This window comes from Empidonax traillii, unplaced genomic scaffold, assembly GCF_003031625.1.
Source record: "Empidonax traillii isolate 1590-97213 ecotype Southwest subspecies unplaced genomic scaffold, ASM303162v1 scaffold207:size1520225, whole genome shotgun sequence".
In the NCBI taxonomy this organism is placed as follows: domain Eukaryota; kingdom Metazoa; phylum Chordata; class Aves; order Passeriformes; family Tyrannidae; genus Empidonax; species Empidonax traillii.
In genome coordinates this window covers 1,208,129-1,221,522 of record NW_020955400.1, presented here as the reverse complement: position 1 = coordinate 1,221,522, position 13,394 = coordinate 1,208,129, and positions in this window count along the sequence as shown.

Genomic DNA, 13,394 nt, shown 5'->3' with positions numbered 1-13,394 from the left:
TCATGGAAAACTGATGCTTTATTGACTGAACCCGTGTTTGAGGATTAGTTGGAAAATGATATACATGCCTTACAAAGGCAAATTTGCATAGCTGTGGAGACATTTGACTTGAGATTCACGGGCAAATTATGACTGGATCTGTTTTCTTGATTTTCAGTAACCCAGATCACATGTGCAAAGTGGGTGAGTGCGCAGAGGGACAATATAACACTGTGTGTATAAGTGTAGGAGACATTTCTGAGTATACAAATCAGTGTGCTGATGAGTGCTTGATGGGGAAGGTACTATTTGTTATTCACATTTGAACTTATTACCTATGAGACTGTACTTAAAAAGACACGTCATTTTTCTCTGCTGTCTGTGAGTTACTCAGTGTCACTGGTATGTCTATAGCCCTGGCATTAAAATGACATCGCTTTTATCTCCAACTGTTTGATTCCGCAAAAAATGCATTGGCCCCAGCCTGGTCCTGTTTCCAGAAGCTTGTTACTAGGGCTCCATTATAAAAATTTTCATAAATATTGAGTTTCATAAAATAAAGCATTTCCCTTGACAATATCAGGATTTCAAAAGAATTTAGAAACTCTCTTTTCCATTCAGTGTAAAACAGAACTATAGCTTTGTTGTTAAAGCCAGATAATAATTGACCTATATTTCACAAATCTTCATTTCTAAAAGTTGACAAAGGCCATGTGCTCTTAAAGCTGATAAGAGCTTACATTAGAATTGGGTTTAAACTTTTTGTGGTTGTCCTCTTTGCAGAGATTTTGAAGTCCAAATAACACTGATAAAAATGGCTGTACCTTGAAACAGGTGAGCTGTAGTTTTAAAGAGGAAGAACAAATCCTGTTTGTTACTGATAAGTTATGGGATCCTGTCCTAGCTAATGTCCACAAGTAAATAAACAAACTAAAGCCTTCACTTTCCCTTAGCCAAGACATGATCTACCTAAAATGATAGGGAAATCACAAGGTTTCTGAATCTTTGTCAGTAGCAAGAGTAGAGAGGGAAAATCAGAAGTTCACAGTGAATCAAAATAAAATAAAACCTTAAAAAACAGTTTTATAGTAGTGCAGAAATTACTGAACTTCCATAGCCCACAGAATTCATATTTTAACCTGACCTAAGGCTGCACAAATGCTTTAATAATTCCAGTCCATGAAAGATCAGACGATCACATCTTTCGTTGTTTATGGCGCGAGTTTAACAACTTGAAAAGATCTTGGATATGAACACAATAAATACTTGCAAGCTTATCTGAAATATAAATAAATCTGCTCTTTTGTTACCTCTGATTCAGTTTAGCTTAGATTTTTTTTAGAAAAGTAATAGTCTCTCCTTACAAATATCATATTTCCTTGAAAATTCCATTAGTTTCAGGTGTTCTTGTCATCTTGAGACTGGTAAATTGCACATATAATTAAAACATAATAGAGCAAGGAAGATTTTCTGTGTCACAAACAAAATCTATGCTCTCTTGGTAATGAGAGCGGCTGCAAAACTGAACTAAGTGTACGCGAGGATGGGCTCTCTCGCAAGGTCAGTGGTCTCTGACATCCTCAGAAAAAGAAAAACTGCAGGATCACGTCTGGTAAACTACAGTCTATGTTAGGAAACAGGGTCCTCTTACAGGTAGTTTTACAGAACGAATCAGATCTCCAGTGTATTGCTAATGAGTTTCCTCTCTCAAGGTGGCACAGTCTGTCCATGGAGTATGAGGTGAATATATGTGTAAATAAGGTATGGCAACAAAGTCTCTAAAGGCACAGAAGTTAAATTAAGACTTCTAGACCCTTAAGAATAGTTACAGGTGGGAACTGGAGGAGTGTAAGAAGTAAGGAATCATAGAAACAATTTGCTTGATTGAATCACTTTCTACATTTTGTTCTCTTTCCATCTGGTGCGGTTGCATTTTACCATGAGTTTGACCTTGTGCTGTGAGAAGAGAAAAACCTCTGGCTCTCTTGTAGTTGTAGAAAATTTTGCATTTATTTTTAATTTCTCTGCCTTCAAATAAAGATTTTATGGAAAGTAAGTCTTGTGATTTGAAAACATTTTTCCCCAATTTCATTAAAATCCTACCACCCAATAAAATCAGATTTTGTGTTAAGATTTTTCAGTGAGTTTTAGTAACTAAGTCAAAATTAAATGTGTTTAATTAGCAAAGAATTTTTTTGTTTCAGTTTTTTAATTTGTCTGGATTTATTTTCTACGTCTCTCTTTCCCTGCCTCACCACAACCCCCATGGAATGCTATATTCATTTATTACTGCTATATTCATATATTACTGCTAGTCACTTAAGGGATACCAAGTAATGAAAGCAGAGTTAACCTTATAATACTGTATGAAGGGAACAGCTAGTTTTCTAAAAAGAAAAGGTGATGCTGAAATAAGCAATTTGCGTGTTGTCAGACACCTCTGGCTTCTTCCTGTTGTGTGGAGTTCTGAATTCCTCACACACAAGCAAAATCTCTTCTAAGTTGCTACATTATTTTCTTCAGTGATTTCTAGCAAAATGTGTTTTCTGTTTGGCAGTTGTTTTGTTTGGGGAGGGGAGGTGTGTGTTTATTTATGTTGTAGGGGTTTTTCATTAAATTTAAGTGAAATGTTGCCAATCTGAAAGTGAGCATAAAATGCATGAAAGAGCAGGAGAAGACTGCAGATGGCTGTTCTTTATGTACCACCCTTTATCACAAGATCTGTTGTTTTGATGCATTAAATTAAAAACAAGGAAGAACAAGAATAAAATTATGATCAAGGAGAGAAATTTGATCTAATTATTAGTCATGAGTCATGAGTGCATATTGAAATACAGCATGTGGGTAAAACCTGCTGGCAACTTGAGCCTGGGATACAAATACCATGAGAGTTTGCTTTGCTAGCCTGTCTCCCCTCATTAGGAATTTCCTCCTTAAAAACTGAGCAATTCCTATTCATCAGAAAGAATAGCTATGTTCTTGTTCAGGAGTATACATATTAATTTTGATACCATGATGAGTTGTGAATATGCCATATCATAATTTCTTTTTTTTTTTAAAAAAATGCATGTTAATAAACTTGGCCTATTACCATTGAAAGTCTTTCAGGTTATTTTCCATTTCATACAAAAGGAAAAACATTTTATTTTTAAAACTGACTGTAACTGACTGTTTTCTAGCACACTTTCTGAGGACATCCCCAAACAGTCAGTGTTTTGGCACTGTAGGAAAAAAAATGGAAGCTGGAAATTTAAAGTAGATCCAACTCAGAGATGCATGTATTGCGTTCCAATTGAACAGCTGGAAAACACTCATATTTTGGTGTGAACAGGTAAATGTTTGGTTAAATATGATCAAGGCATCAATGAGTATCCAGCACTGAAAGCATGACTGAGGCTGATCCACAATTAAAGATCATTAAAAGATCACAATTAAAAGATCATTAGACTGTGGCCCAGAGGGCCCTTTAATCATAGATATAGTCTGTTCTGCATTCAGAGTTTGAGGGGTGACAGATATCTGGGCACTGGGAGCATTGTGTTCTATTCTTCCTAGTGCGGGCTTTCCCTGCCTCACCTTGGCACTTGGTCATACACATCAGTTGAAGGAAAGTGGCTGTTCTTCCAACCCAAGCGCTGTATTCCAGGCATTACCAGTACAAATCAGTCAAAGCAACACAACTGATCATAGGCAAGCAGGTCACAAGCAATGGATGGTGAAAAGACTGGATTTCTTCATACAGATTTTCTCAACCTTGAAAAAAGCATATTCCATAACAAAAGCCTTTTCTCAGAAAAATCTCTAGTATTGTTTCTCAGTTGTTTTTCTCAGTCCAGTAAGATCCCAGTTCTGACTCACTTTCAGTTCTGCTTTAATGCCTGAAAGAATAATAGTCTTTGATCTCTTAGAAGGACACACTTCCCAGATAACGTCAGAATAAAACTAGGAAAATAGTCTATCACCAAACCATTCTGGGTATCTGTTTTTTCACCAGGTCATTCATAACAATAGACTGTGTTTCTGATGCAGGCCTGCCATCTGCATCTGCCTTTTTACCTCTCCATTCTCCATCTGACACAAATATAAAAAAGAGAATGTTTCTTAAGAGTACCTCAACTGAAATAATCCTCTCCAATCCCATCCTGAGTTATGCTTTTCATAAGATAAACTCACAGGAAATGAATTTTACAAATCTTTCTCTAGCTTCAGTTGGAAAATTCCACTCAGTTTTGGGTCGGCTTAAGTCTTTGAGTTCTCTCTGCAATAAAAGCATGACTTACTCAGATACCAGTTTCACCTCAAAGTGGTGTTGCATCTTTCCTTCTTGCTGGTACCAGGGAATTTGTGTGTTTCAGCAAGTGCAGGTGACCTCCTATCCCTTCAGCCTTCTGGTGGTTTAGTGGGCACTGCAGTGCTACTGAGTGTAGGCAGGCTGAAGATGGGAGTAAAGGACACTGGTTTCTCTGACGTGTGAATTGTAAGGTACTGCAGGAAAAAAAGTTTGTAGCAGCAAAGATAGTACATATTTCTCTTCTGGTCCCTAAACTCTTATGAGGCCGTTTATAGCACATCCAAGCTCAGATTCCAGCAGTAACATGACAGGTTCCTGCCCAACCTGTTGAGCCAGCAGGATGTGATCCTCCTCTGACAAGTGATGTCAACAGCATTTGACTGTTCATAGAAGGATGTCACACCAGTGCAGCCCTGAGAGTAGCCCTGCCAAGCCAGAGTCCTTTCTTGCAGTGTGTCCAGGGCCACCTTAGCACAGCTGTGCCTGTGGGGCAGTGCAGCTGAGCACATACCATGTCAAGGGTTCAGGTGGCTCTACACCTCCTCAAGAGCTGTTTTCTTAAAGTTAAGTTGCCTGTCTGAATAAAAGAGTTGCTGTGCTATTAGCTATTCTTGCACCTGCAGATGGGAGTGGTGTGATGAGCTCTGGCTCATTTAATGCTCTGCCATTGTGGGTGTCTTGCACTGACCTGCCTGGCTCTTGCAGGAGGGTTGGCCAGTGGCAAATACCCAGCAAAGGCTTACCAATATTTGTCTCAAAATATTACTGAGGGGAAAGGCTTTCTGCTGTCTCATGCTCATAGGTTATACCCTATCTCCAGAAAACTGCCAAGAGGAGAAGTTGTGAAAATGTTGAGGGAAGAGAAGAGAAATAATGAGATTTGAATCAGTGATAAATCTCTGGAGAGGTACAGGCTTCCTCTAAGTCCATCCTCTCTAGGTACTAGCCTACTCTGTCTTATTTTTGGCATGATCCAGCTTCAAAAGTTTACAGTGGCTCTTAAAATTCTCTTGCAGAAATTGTTTCTAATATTTCTGGGTTACTGGCTACCTGCGCTGCTGAGTTGACTGCAAGAAAAAATTGCTTCTCCAGATAGTGACTGGTGCTGCCCCAGCAGCAGTGGTGCCTCAGGGCTGTTTTATGGTAGCTGATGGGGAATGTCGTGCTTCCAGGTCCTGCCTTTCCTCCAGATGTAGAGATAGCACAACTGAAGAGGAAACCTACTTAGGGTCTCAATGCACAGGCAGCACAGGATACCAAATTAACAAGTCCGGCGTCAGTGTTGTTAAAGTGACTATGAAAAGAATAGAGATTAAATGAGCTGCCAATCCCACAAAGAGAATCAAAAGGTGTAAACCTGGAAAACATAAACATGGTGTATTATTTTCTATTTGACACCTCTTATAGGGAAAGCTTTGTCTCTGTAGCTGGGGTGGGACTTGAGGCAGCTGTAGAGTTGTAATAGTCCAGATATTCAGTGCCAGCCTGCATAGTGAAGCTATAGCATGTTCACAGAGACAGCAGGGGAGAAAAGAGTGGTAGCATGGACAAGCCAGCTGGCTGCTCACTGATGTAGTCAGCCACTTTCAGCGTCACACAAAAACTGTATGAGGGTTTGACATAAGAAGCTGTACTACATAAGCATATATGTGTAGGACAGAAATTTGGAGAAAGAATAACTCACCTTCTTGAAGTTTTTATTTGCTCCATCTGGGAGCTCTCTTGCCAAAATCATAGTTCACCAATGATTCAGCACTATGTCCTCAGTGCTGAACCTCACAGCAAGGTCCTATTATTGGGAATGGTCCAGTGAAGACTGGACATAGGCACAATCAAGATTAGTACTTCTGTTCCTATGTCCTATGTACAACCACAACATTTAGACTGTGCTATGGACAGCATGGGAGAATGGAAATATATGCCCTGTGCTGAAGAGCTAAAAATCATTATAGATGCAGAAAGTGGAAGGAGGAAAGGAAAAACAGACTTTGTATCAGATATTTGCTAAAAGGAAAGATAGCTCTGATAAAGAACTACAGGACTAAGATCTTAATGCAAGCAAAACTTACATTTTCAAAACGTGTTTAGAGGTTTTCTACATGCCTGACTCCTTGAGAAGGGTGAGTGTTTACACTGTTAGCTTCCTTAATGTGACAAGTCACAAATGCAGAATCGTTGGCATCCAAAATCATTGATTTATTTCACAAATTTTCACTTATGTACAAAGATCCAGATTAAAATACACCATGTTCTTGAAAACATATTAGCAATGTTTTAAAATTATTTTCACTGGTTTTAGCAAAGGATTGTGGTCTTTAAATAAAGAGATAACACACTGACAAGAAGTCAGTTCATGAACATCAGGAAGGAAAATATTTCAGACTTAACAAACAACAACAAAATGCCTTAAACTTAAACCCACAGGACCTAAACTTTGAATTCGGATCAGACCTGAAGCAAGAAATCAAACATATGACTCTAGGACATAAGCCAAGCCAGCAGCCTGCTGAGTTGATGCCCTGCCTGGAAGGAAGACCACTGGTGCTCATGTCATGTATAATGCAAGCCAAACAGGCTAAAGGCTTCAAAATGCACTAACCTAGAGCAAATCAGGCCACAGTTCTTTGCACCAGTTTGAGTTGTCAAAGTCTTACTAGAATCTTCCCACAGAGTATCAGAAGCAGTTCACTTCCAGCCAAAAATCCAGAGACAGCTGCGTATGTGGCTTGCATGGTAAAAGGCCTAGTGACGGCATGGTTGATGGGGCAGCAGTAGAGAAGGAAGATACTTTGATAAATCACTTTAAAAAGAAAAAACTTCAAACATTAAAGTTCAAAATATATATGAAAGCTAAAGAAGTGTGTAAACAAAGAGCAACCCACCTAAAGCACAATATAGCTCCATGACTGTTGTTACAATAGAGTTGTGTCCTTTACAGCTGCAGAGGAACCAGTTTGCTCCCTCTGTGCTGGAGTGGCCTGGAACCTGCAACTGAGAAGAAGAAACGATCTTACTGGTGAGGGTAGGTGCCAGCCTGACTAATAGCAATGCCTTTGCCTTACAGCCATGCCCACGTCTGCTCTGGTCTTGTTTCAGAAGAAGAGGTCAGCCTTAGGGTAGCAGCCACACTACAGCCTGCGTGTCTGCAGATGCCCTGTGGCAAGCATGCTGTGTAGGGCTTGCAGGGCTCAGTGTGTGCTTACAATGTGACAGAAGACTTTTCCCCAAGTAAAGCCCAAGGTTAGTTAGATGCAAACTGTGATACAGTTATATATACGTATGCTAATTGTTCCAGAGAGTTATCACCCCAAGCTACTTTGAATGTCATGTTTCAGCCAAGATTTACTTTACTTGTGTCTCCTGCAGGTGTCTTGTGTTTCAGGATTTCTGTGCCCAGTGCAAATGATTTTCTAAAGTCTGGATCTTTTCAATAGTTGTAACAACCCAAAGTAGCTCTCTACCACTACCTGAAAGGAGCTGGTACTGAGGTGGGAGTCAGTCTCTTCTCTCAGGTAACGAGTGACAGGATCAGAGGAAACAGCCTCAAGCTGCGTCATGGGAGGTTTAGATCTGATATCAGGAAAATTTCTTCAGTGAAAGGGTGGTCAGAGAAGTGGTGGGATCACTGTCCTAGGAAGTGTCCAAAGGGTGTGTGGATGTGTTACCTGGGGATGTGGTTTAGTGGTGGACTTGGCAGTGCTGCATTACTGGTTTGAACTCTAACTTAGAAGTCTTTTCAAACCCTAATGGTTCTATCATTCTATAAAAGTAACCCAACTAACAAATGCTCAGTCTCAAATAGAAAGTTTAGAAACAGATTCCTGTCTTAAGCCTACCCTTTGTCTTGTATCTGTTTTCTTTCTCCAGAAGCTATAGCTCTGGTACTGCTTTGTTGTTAGAGCTGAAACTAATGAATTCACCTTTATATTCAGTTTTTTCTTATGTGCTCTGGTGATTAAAGAGAACACAGAACTTAATGAAAGCAGAAAAATGGAAGTTGTTTACAGAAGACCTAGCTAAGGTTTAAAATGTAGTATTTACCACTTTAGGTGATTGCAGAAATTTGCAGTTTAATTTAGACAGAGACATCACAGCACAACTGCAGTTGATGAGTGCCTCTTAAGGGAGTGCTTTTAAGGTAACAGCTTCTCTTCTTCCCTCCTTCACAAAGAGAGACTACACACAAGACAAGAAAAAAATTGTTGTCCTTGTTGTGTAGTATTTTTTCACTAGGTATTGGATGTTTTTAAAAGGTCATGGTAGATATTATTTGATAGATGTACCAATAACTGCAAACTTTTTTAACTAATTTGTGTTCTCTGCATGCTTTTATAATTTCTGCTTAAGCATTTTTCATATTTTGAAATATTTCACAGTGTGCAAATGCCTGAGAAGGTTAGAACTGCACACTTACTGGCTCATACCTTCTTTCTGCTGCAGAGGGGATGATTTAAGACCTGAAGGATAGTAAAAGATTTTTATTTGAAAAGTGCTTGTATACAAAACAAGTCACAGAGACAACACTGAACATACAGGATTAAAGTACATGCAGGATTGCTCAGAAATGCTACTTAAAAGATAGCGATAAAAGACTAATTAAAAGAAGTAGCAAAACATTGAAGGATTATGTAATCTAAAGCTAAAAAAATAACTCATGATTTAAAAAATTAGGAAAAAGAAAAAAACCTTACTTGTTTTACAGGAAGAGGAGACTCTTCCTTGTAGTAACCAAATAAAGCTGACATTACGCCTTCTATTTTGACCATATGGTAATGCTTGTTGACTTCCAAACACACACCCCTCACCAAAACCCTCGAAACCTAATAGTGTTTGCAGCTTCCCAGCCTGGAGACATTGCTGCCAGTTACCCTTCCTTGAAGGAGTAATGACCACATGTAGTTCAGGCCATCAATTGTCCTCCATAACCAATTTTCACTCCTTAAGGCCTGCTATATCTCATGGTGTGTGCAAATATAGCATCCCTAATTCTCACTTAAATGCATTAACCTTAAGTACTGGGAAAATTATAATTCTACCAAAAGATAGAGGAAAATGGACCTTCAGTATTTGTTTTAATTTGTTGTGAAGTCAGACCTGTACAGCCCTCAGAGTGCTGGCTGGTACTTGAGTTGATGAGATTTTTAATGAACTGATAATGGTTGACCCTTTGCAAAACAAGAGCCAGTGTTCCTTCTAAGGTCAAACCAAATCAATAGTATCTTCTTAACTGCTATCTATTCAGATGAGAAAGTTACATATTATGGGTTATTTCACTTTTCCAGGTTTTCTAACCTTATGTCCCTAGATGATGTCCCTAGCTTCAAAATCAAGTTTTTTTAGAAATACAGAATCTTTACTTGATATTGGCTTTCCTTGAGAAATTCACCCATGAAAAATTCTAGTAATAACTTTAGACCTTTAATATTTCTGCTCTTTTTGTCTGGGTCATAGACATTGCAAAGAAAAATTACCACTTGAAATGTAAATTCATGAACATTTGTCTTGTAAGTTAGAAGAGCTCAAAGAAATTGAGAAAACATGTATTTTTTCAAAAGGGGAGAAAAATAAGATTTTTTTTCCTAAAAAAAGTACCACTGTGCAAAATATAAAATTCTTTTTTTTAAACCAGAGGAATTTGAAGTCTTTTTTTAAATCCAAATTTCAAAGCAGACTTAATTATATAATTTCCCACAAAGCTGATACTTTGCATGGCTGAATAGCTGGCAATGTAACAGAGCCTGTTCCTCTGATGCTTCACACCTCAGGGAGTTATTTAAAAAAAGAAGACCCTTATTTTCTTCTTTCAGCAAGTGGCTATAAATGACTGGCAGGTTTTCAACAATAGCAAAAATGCAGGTCTTCCCCTGCTAGTTTGATTTCAGACAACCTGGATACTGGGAAGAAGTCAGTGACTTCAGTGTATGCATATCTATGTGAAGTAAGAGTTCATTCCTCATCTCTGTGGCCAAAAGACACCTGAATTTATGACACAACACCCACATTGTCTCCATTCCCAGCCAACTACTTTCCTCATGATAACTTTGGGTTTGCTGTGCCCACTATCAGACGATGAGTACAACAATCTTCCTGTCAATCATTTACGCTCAGAGTTTCTTTTAGGTCAAGTTTATGATTTGGTAAAACCTGAAGTCTTCACAGGACTGGTTTGGGGGCTAAAGAGAAAGATTAATTTCCTCAAATGGCACCCCCCTCCCATGACAAATGCAGACATATGTTTAATAAAAGGGTGGAGCAAAACCTGCTAGCTAACAATTCATGGTTCATGCTGCAAAGGCAGAGGAAAGGAGAAGATTCCCATCTTAATCTGAATTTATGGTGGAGCACCTCAGTGGTGCCACAGACAGCTGATCTCCTAGCCGTGTCTCACTGGCTTGTATGGTGAGCACAGAAACCGTGGCACATAGGAGGGAAGATATTGTAACTCCTATGCACAAGGGCTGTTTGCATTCCTTTCTGGCTCACAGAGCCAGTTACCTAGATTAAATTAAGAGATTAAAGTTACTTTTTAATGGCCAGGACAAACAGAGCTATTCCCTAGATGTAGTTACACAAACAGCATAAGGCTCGTTTTTTCACTATCCAGGACAGGCCAAGATTTTCCAACTTGTTTGCTCATGTTGGTCTGCCACTACTGAGCTCAGCACCAGGCTTTAGCTTTGCAAAATTCAAGAGGAAGTTTAGATCTGAGGTTATAGTTTGGATGTACAGTGAGAAGGAAGTTGGATTTTGAATGTTAAGAGTGGTCCAGCCAACTATGGAAGTGCTGACTGTTCAGCTTGTCATTTCCATGTGCTCTGAGTATCAGCCAACTACTGAAAGAACAAAAGAGGCTATTGCTATTTGCCATACAAATATAGGTTTGGGTGTAGGCTGGGTGCTCATTAAACAGAAACCATTTACCTGTGGTTCTTACACCTTCAGTCTTGTGGCAGAAATTAGAGAATGAAGGAAAGAATCCCATCATGTTTCTCCAGGCTTGAATCCTTTCCTTTTATTTTCCATTCTGCGGGGCTTCATGATAGCACTAACGAGGTGACATCACTTTAATAGACAAATTATTTAGATTCTCACCAGAAAGCTGACAGTCAGAACCAAGGAAGAGAAAGGACCGCAGGAGGAGCGAGAAGGCCACCATCTGCACAGAGAGGTGCCCAGTGCCAAATGGGCCCAGGGCTAAAGGATGGAGAAGAGGAGAGGGTGACCACTTTTTTGTGTTCTTGGCTTTTGTTGTTTTCCTAGCTGCAGATGGGACAATTTGGAAATTGCTGAAACTGCTAGGCAAGAGGAAAGACAAAGAAGCTGGTACTGGAAGCATGTGGCTGGAATTTGTCTAGGGTACAGTTTTTGGTGTCTAACCATACATGATGCAATGAATTACATCAGTCCTGTCCTTCTAACTGTGTTTATTTTAGAGAGTTGGAGGGTTTAATGTTGCGAAAATATCGAAGAAAGAGTTACTTCCTCATGCTTAACTTTCATCAATTTGTTATCTGTCACTTTTATCAAAGCAATATTTTCCTAGTCTGGAGAATTCAAGACTGTGACGATGTGTCTGAAATATCAGAATCTTCTCTCTGTATAACCCCATTCAGTCACTAGGAATCTGGTATCAGCTGGAGACTGCTACCATCGCATCTTCAGTTCAGACACAGGCTGTTACAGATGAGATGCAGACTGTGCTCTCACACAGAGATTTACTTCCAGCTTCTTTTGTTGTTCCTTTTTATGCAAAATAAGTATTTTTGAATGTAAATATAAGATTAGGGCTTGTATATGAAAATGTGATTAGTGAGTGTGCACTTACTAGCATGCATAGTATTTTCATTAATCAATTGTGACAGTCATTTTGTTTTCATGGTTTTTGGCAATCCATTTGCTCTATTCTGAGAGACTCTGTAGCTAAGGAGTTTGCTGGAAAATGGAATTTTGCAAGAAGATGCTGTAAAAACACATTCTTTCAACCAGCTAAATGCTGTCACTGATGGTTATTCTCACATTATAAGCAAACCATATATGAAAGCACAACATAAGCCCCCCCTCTTTTGTCTGGTGAAGGTTCACAGGGGTATATTGCACATATTTCAAGCTTTATTTCTTTAGCTCCCTGAAGCAGGTTTCTGATTGTTATCAAAGAAGCATTTGGATGTCCTCTAATAAAAAAACCCAGTGAGACTGGGTGCTATTACCTAACCTATTGCCATTTATAAACTAAGACTGATTTCTTGCTAGGGAGATGTCTCTGACTTTGTGGTTGTATCATTTGGCTATTGGCCCAAATAAGCATACGTATGATTGATGTGTCAGTGGTAGTTTTCTTCTTGATGAAAACTGGGTGTTTGACAGTATTGCCTTAGCAACTCCTCTTGATAATGTCAATCACAAAAAAAAGGCATCTGTCCCTTCCAGCTGTTGCCATCAAAAAAAGTTCTTCCAGATCATTCACCTAGGCTCTTACCGTAAAACATTCAGGCACTTCTTAGGAATAATTTGTTCAGCCTTTATCTCCTCCCACCAGCTAAGGAGATCTGTACATGACAAGAGCAGATATCTAAATTTAACATGGCTATCCATAAATGAGGTGGTTCTTCCTTAGAGCAAGCAACCCAGTTCTGTCTTAAAGTAGTGGTTTCTGTAGCTGGGATGTATCCTTTCATTCAGTTTCCTACCCAGCTGGGACAGCTGCAAAGTCACATAGAGCTAAAGCTGCAAAAGCATTCACCTTTGGGTTTCCATGATAGTTTGAACCCAAAGTCTTGAATCCCGTGCTTAAACTGCAAAAACCTTGGATCACCTCTCCCCCTAGGGGAAGATGGCACTTTGGTGTGATGTTTCCAATGGTTTGAGCACTGATGTTGTAAGTAGGAAATGCTTCAGACAAAAGTTTGGATCTTAAATCTTCACCGTGTTCTAAATCACAGAATATGCTGAGTCTGGATCATCATAGGATCATAAGGATCATCGAGTCCAACCCTTAGCCCTACACAGGACTATCCCCAAGAGTCACACCATGTGTCTGAAAGCATTAAACCACTTAGTCTAGTGATATGGAATACCAGATCACTTCCCAGAGCTGGGACCCTAAAGACTCAGGAGGTATAATTCT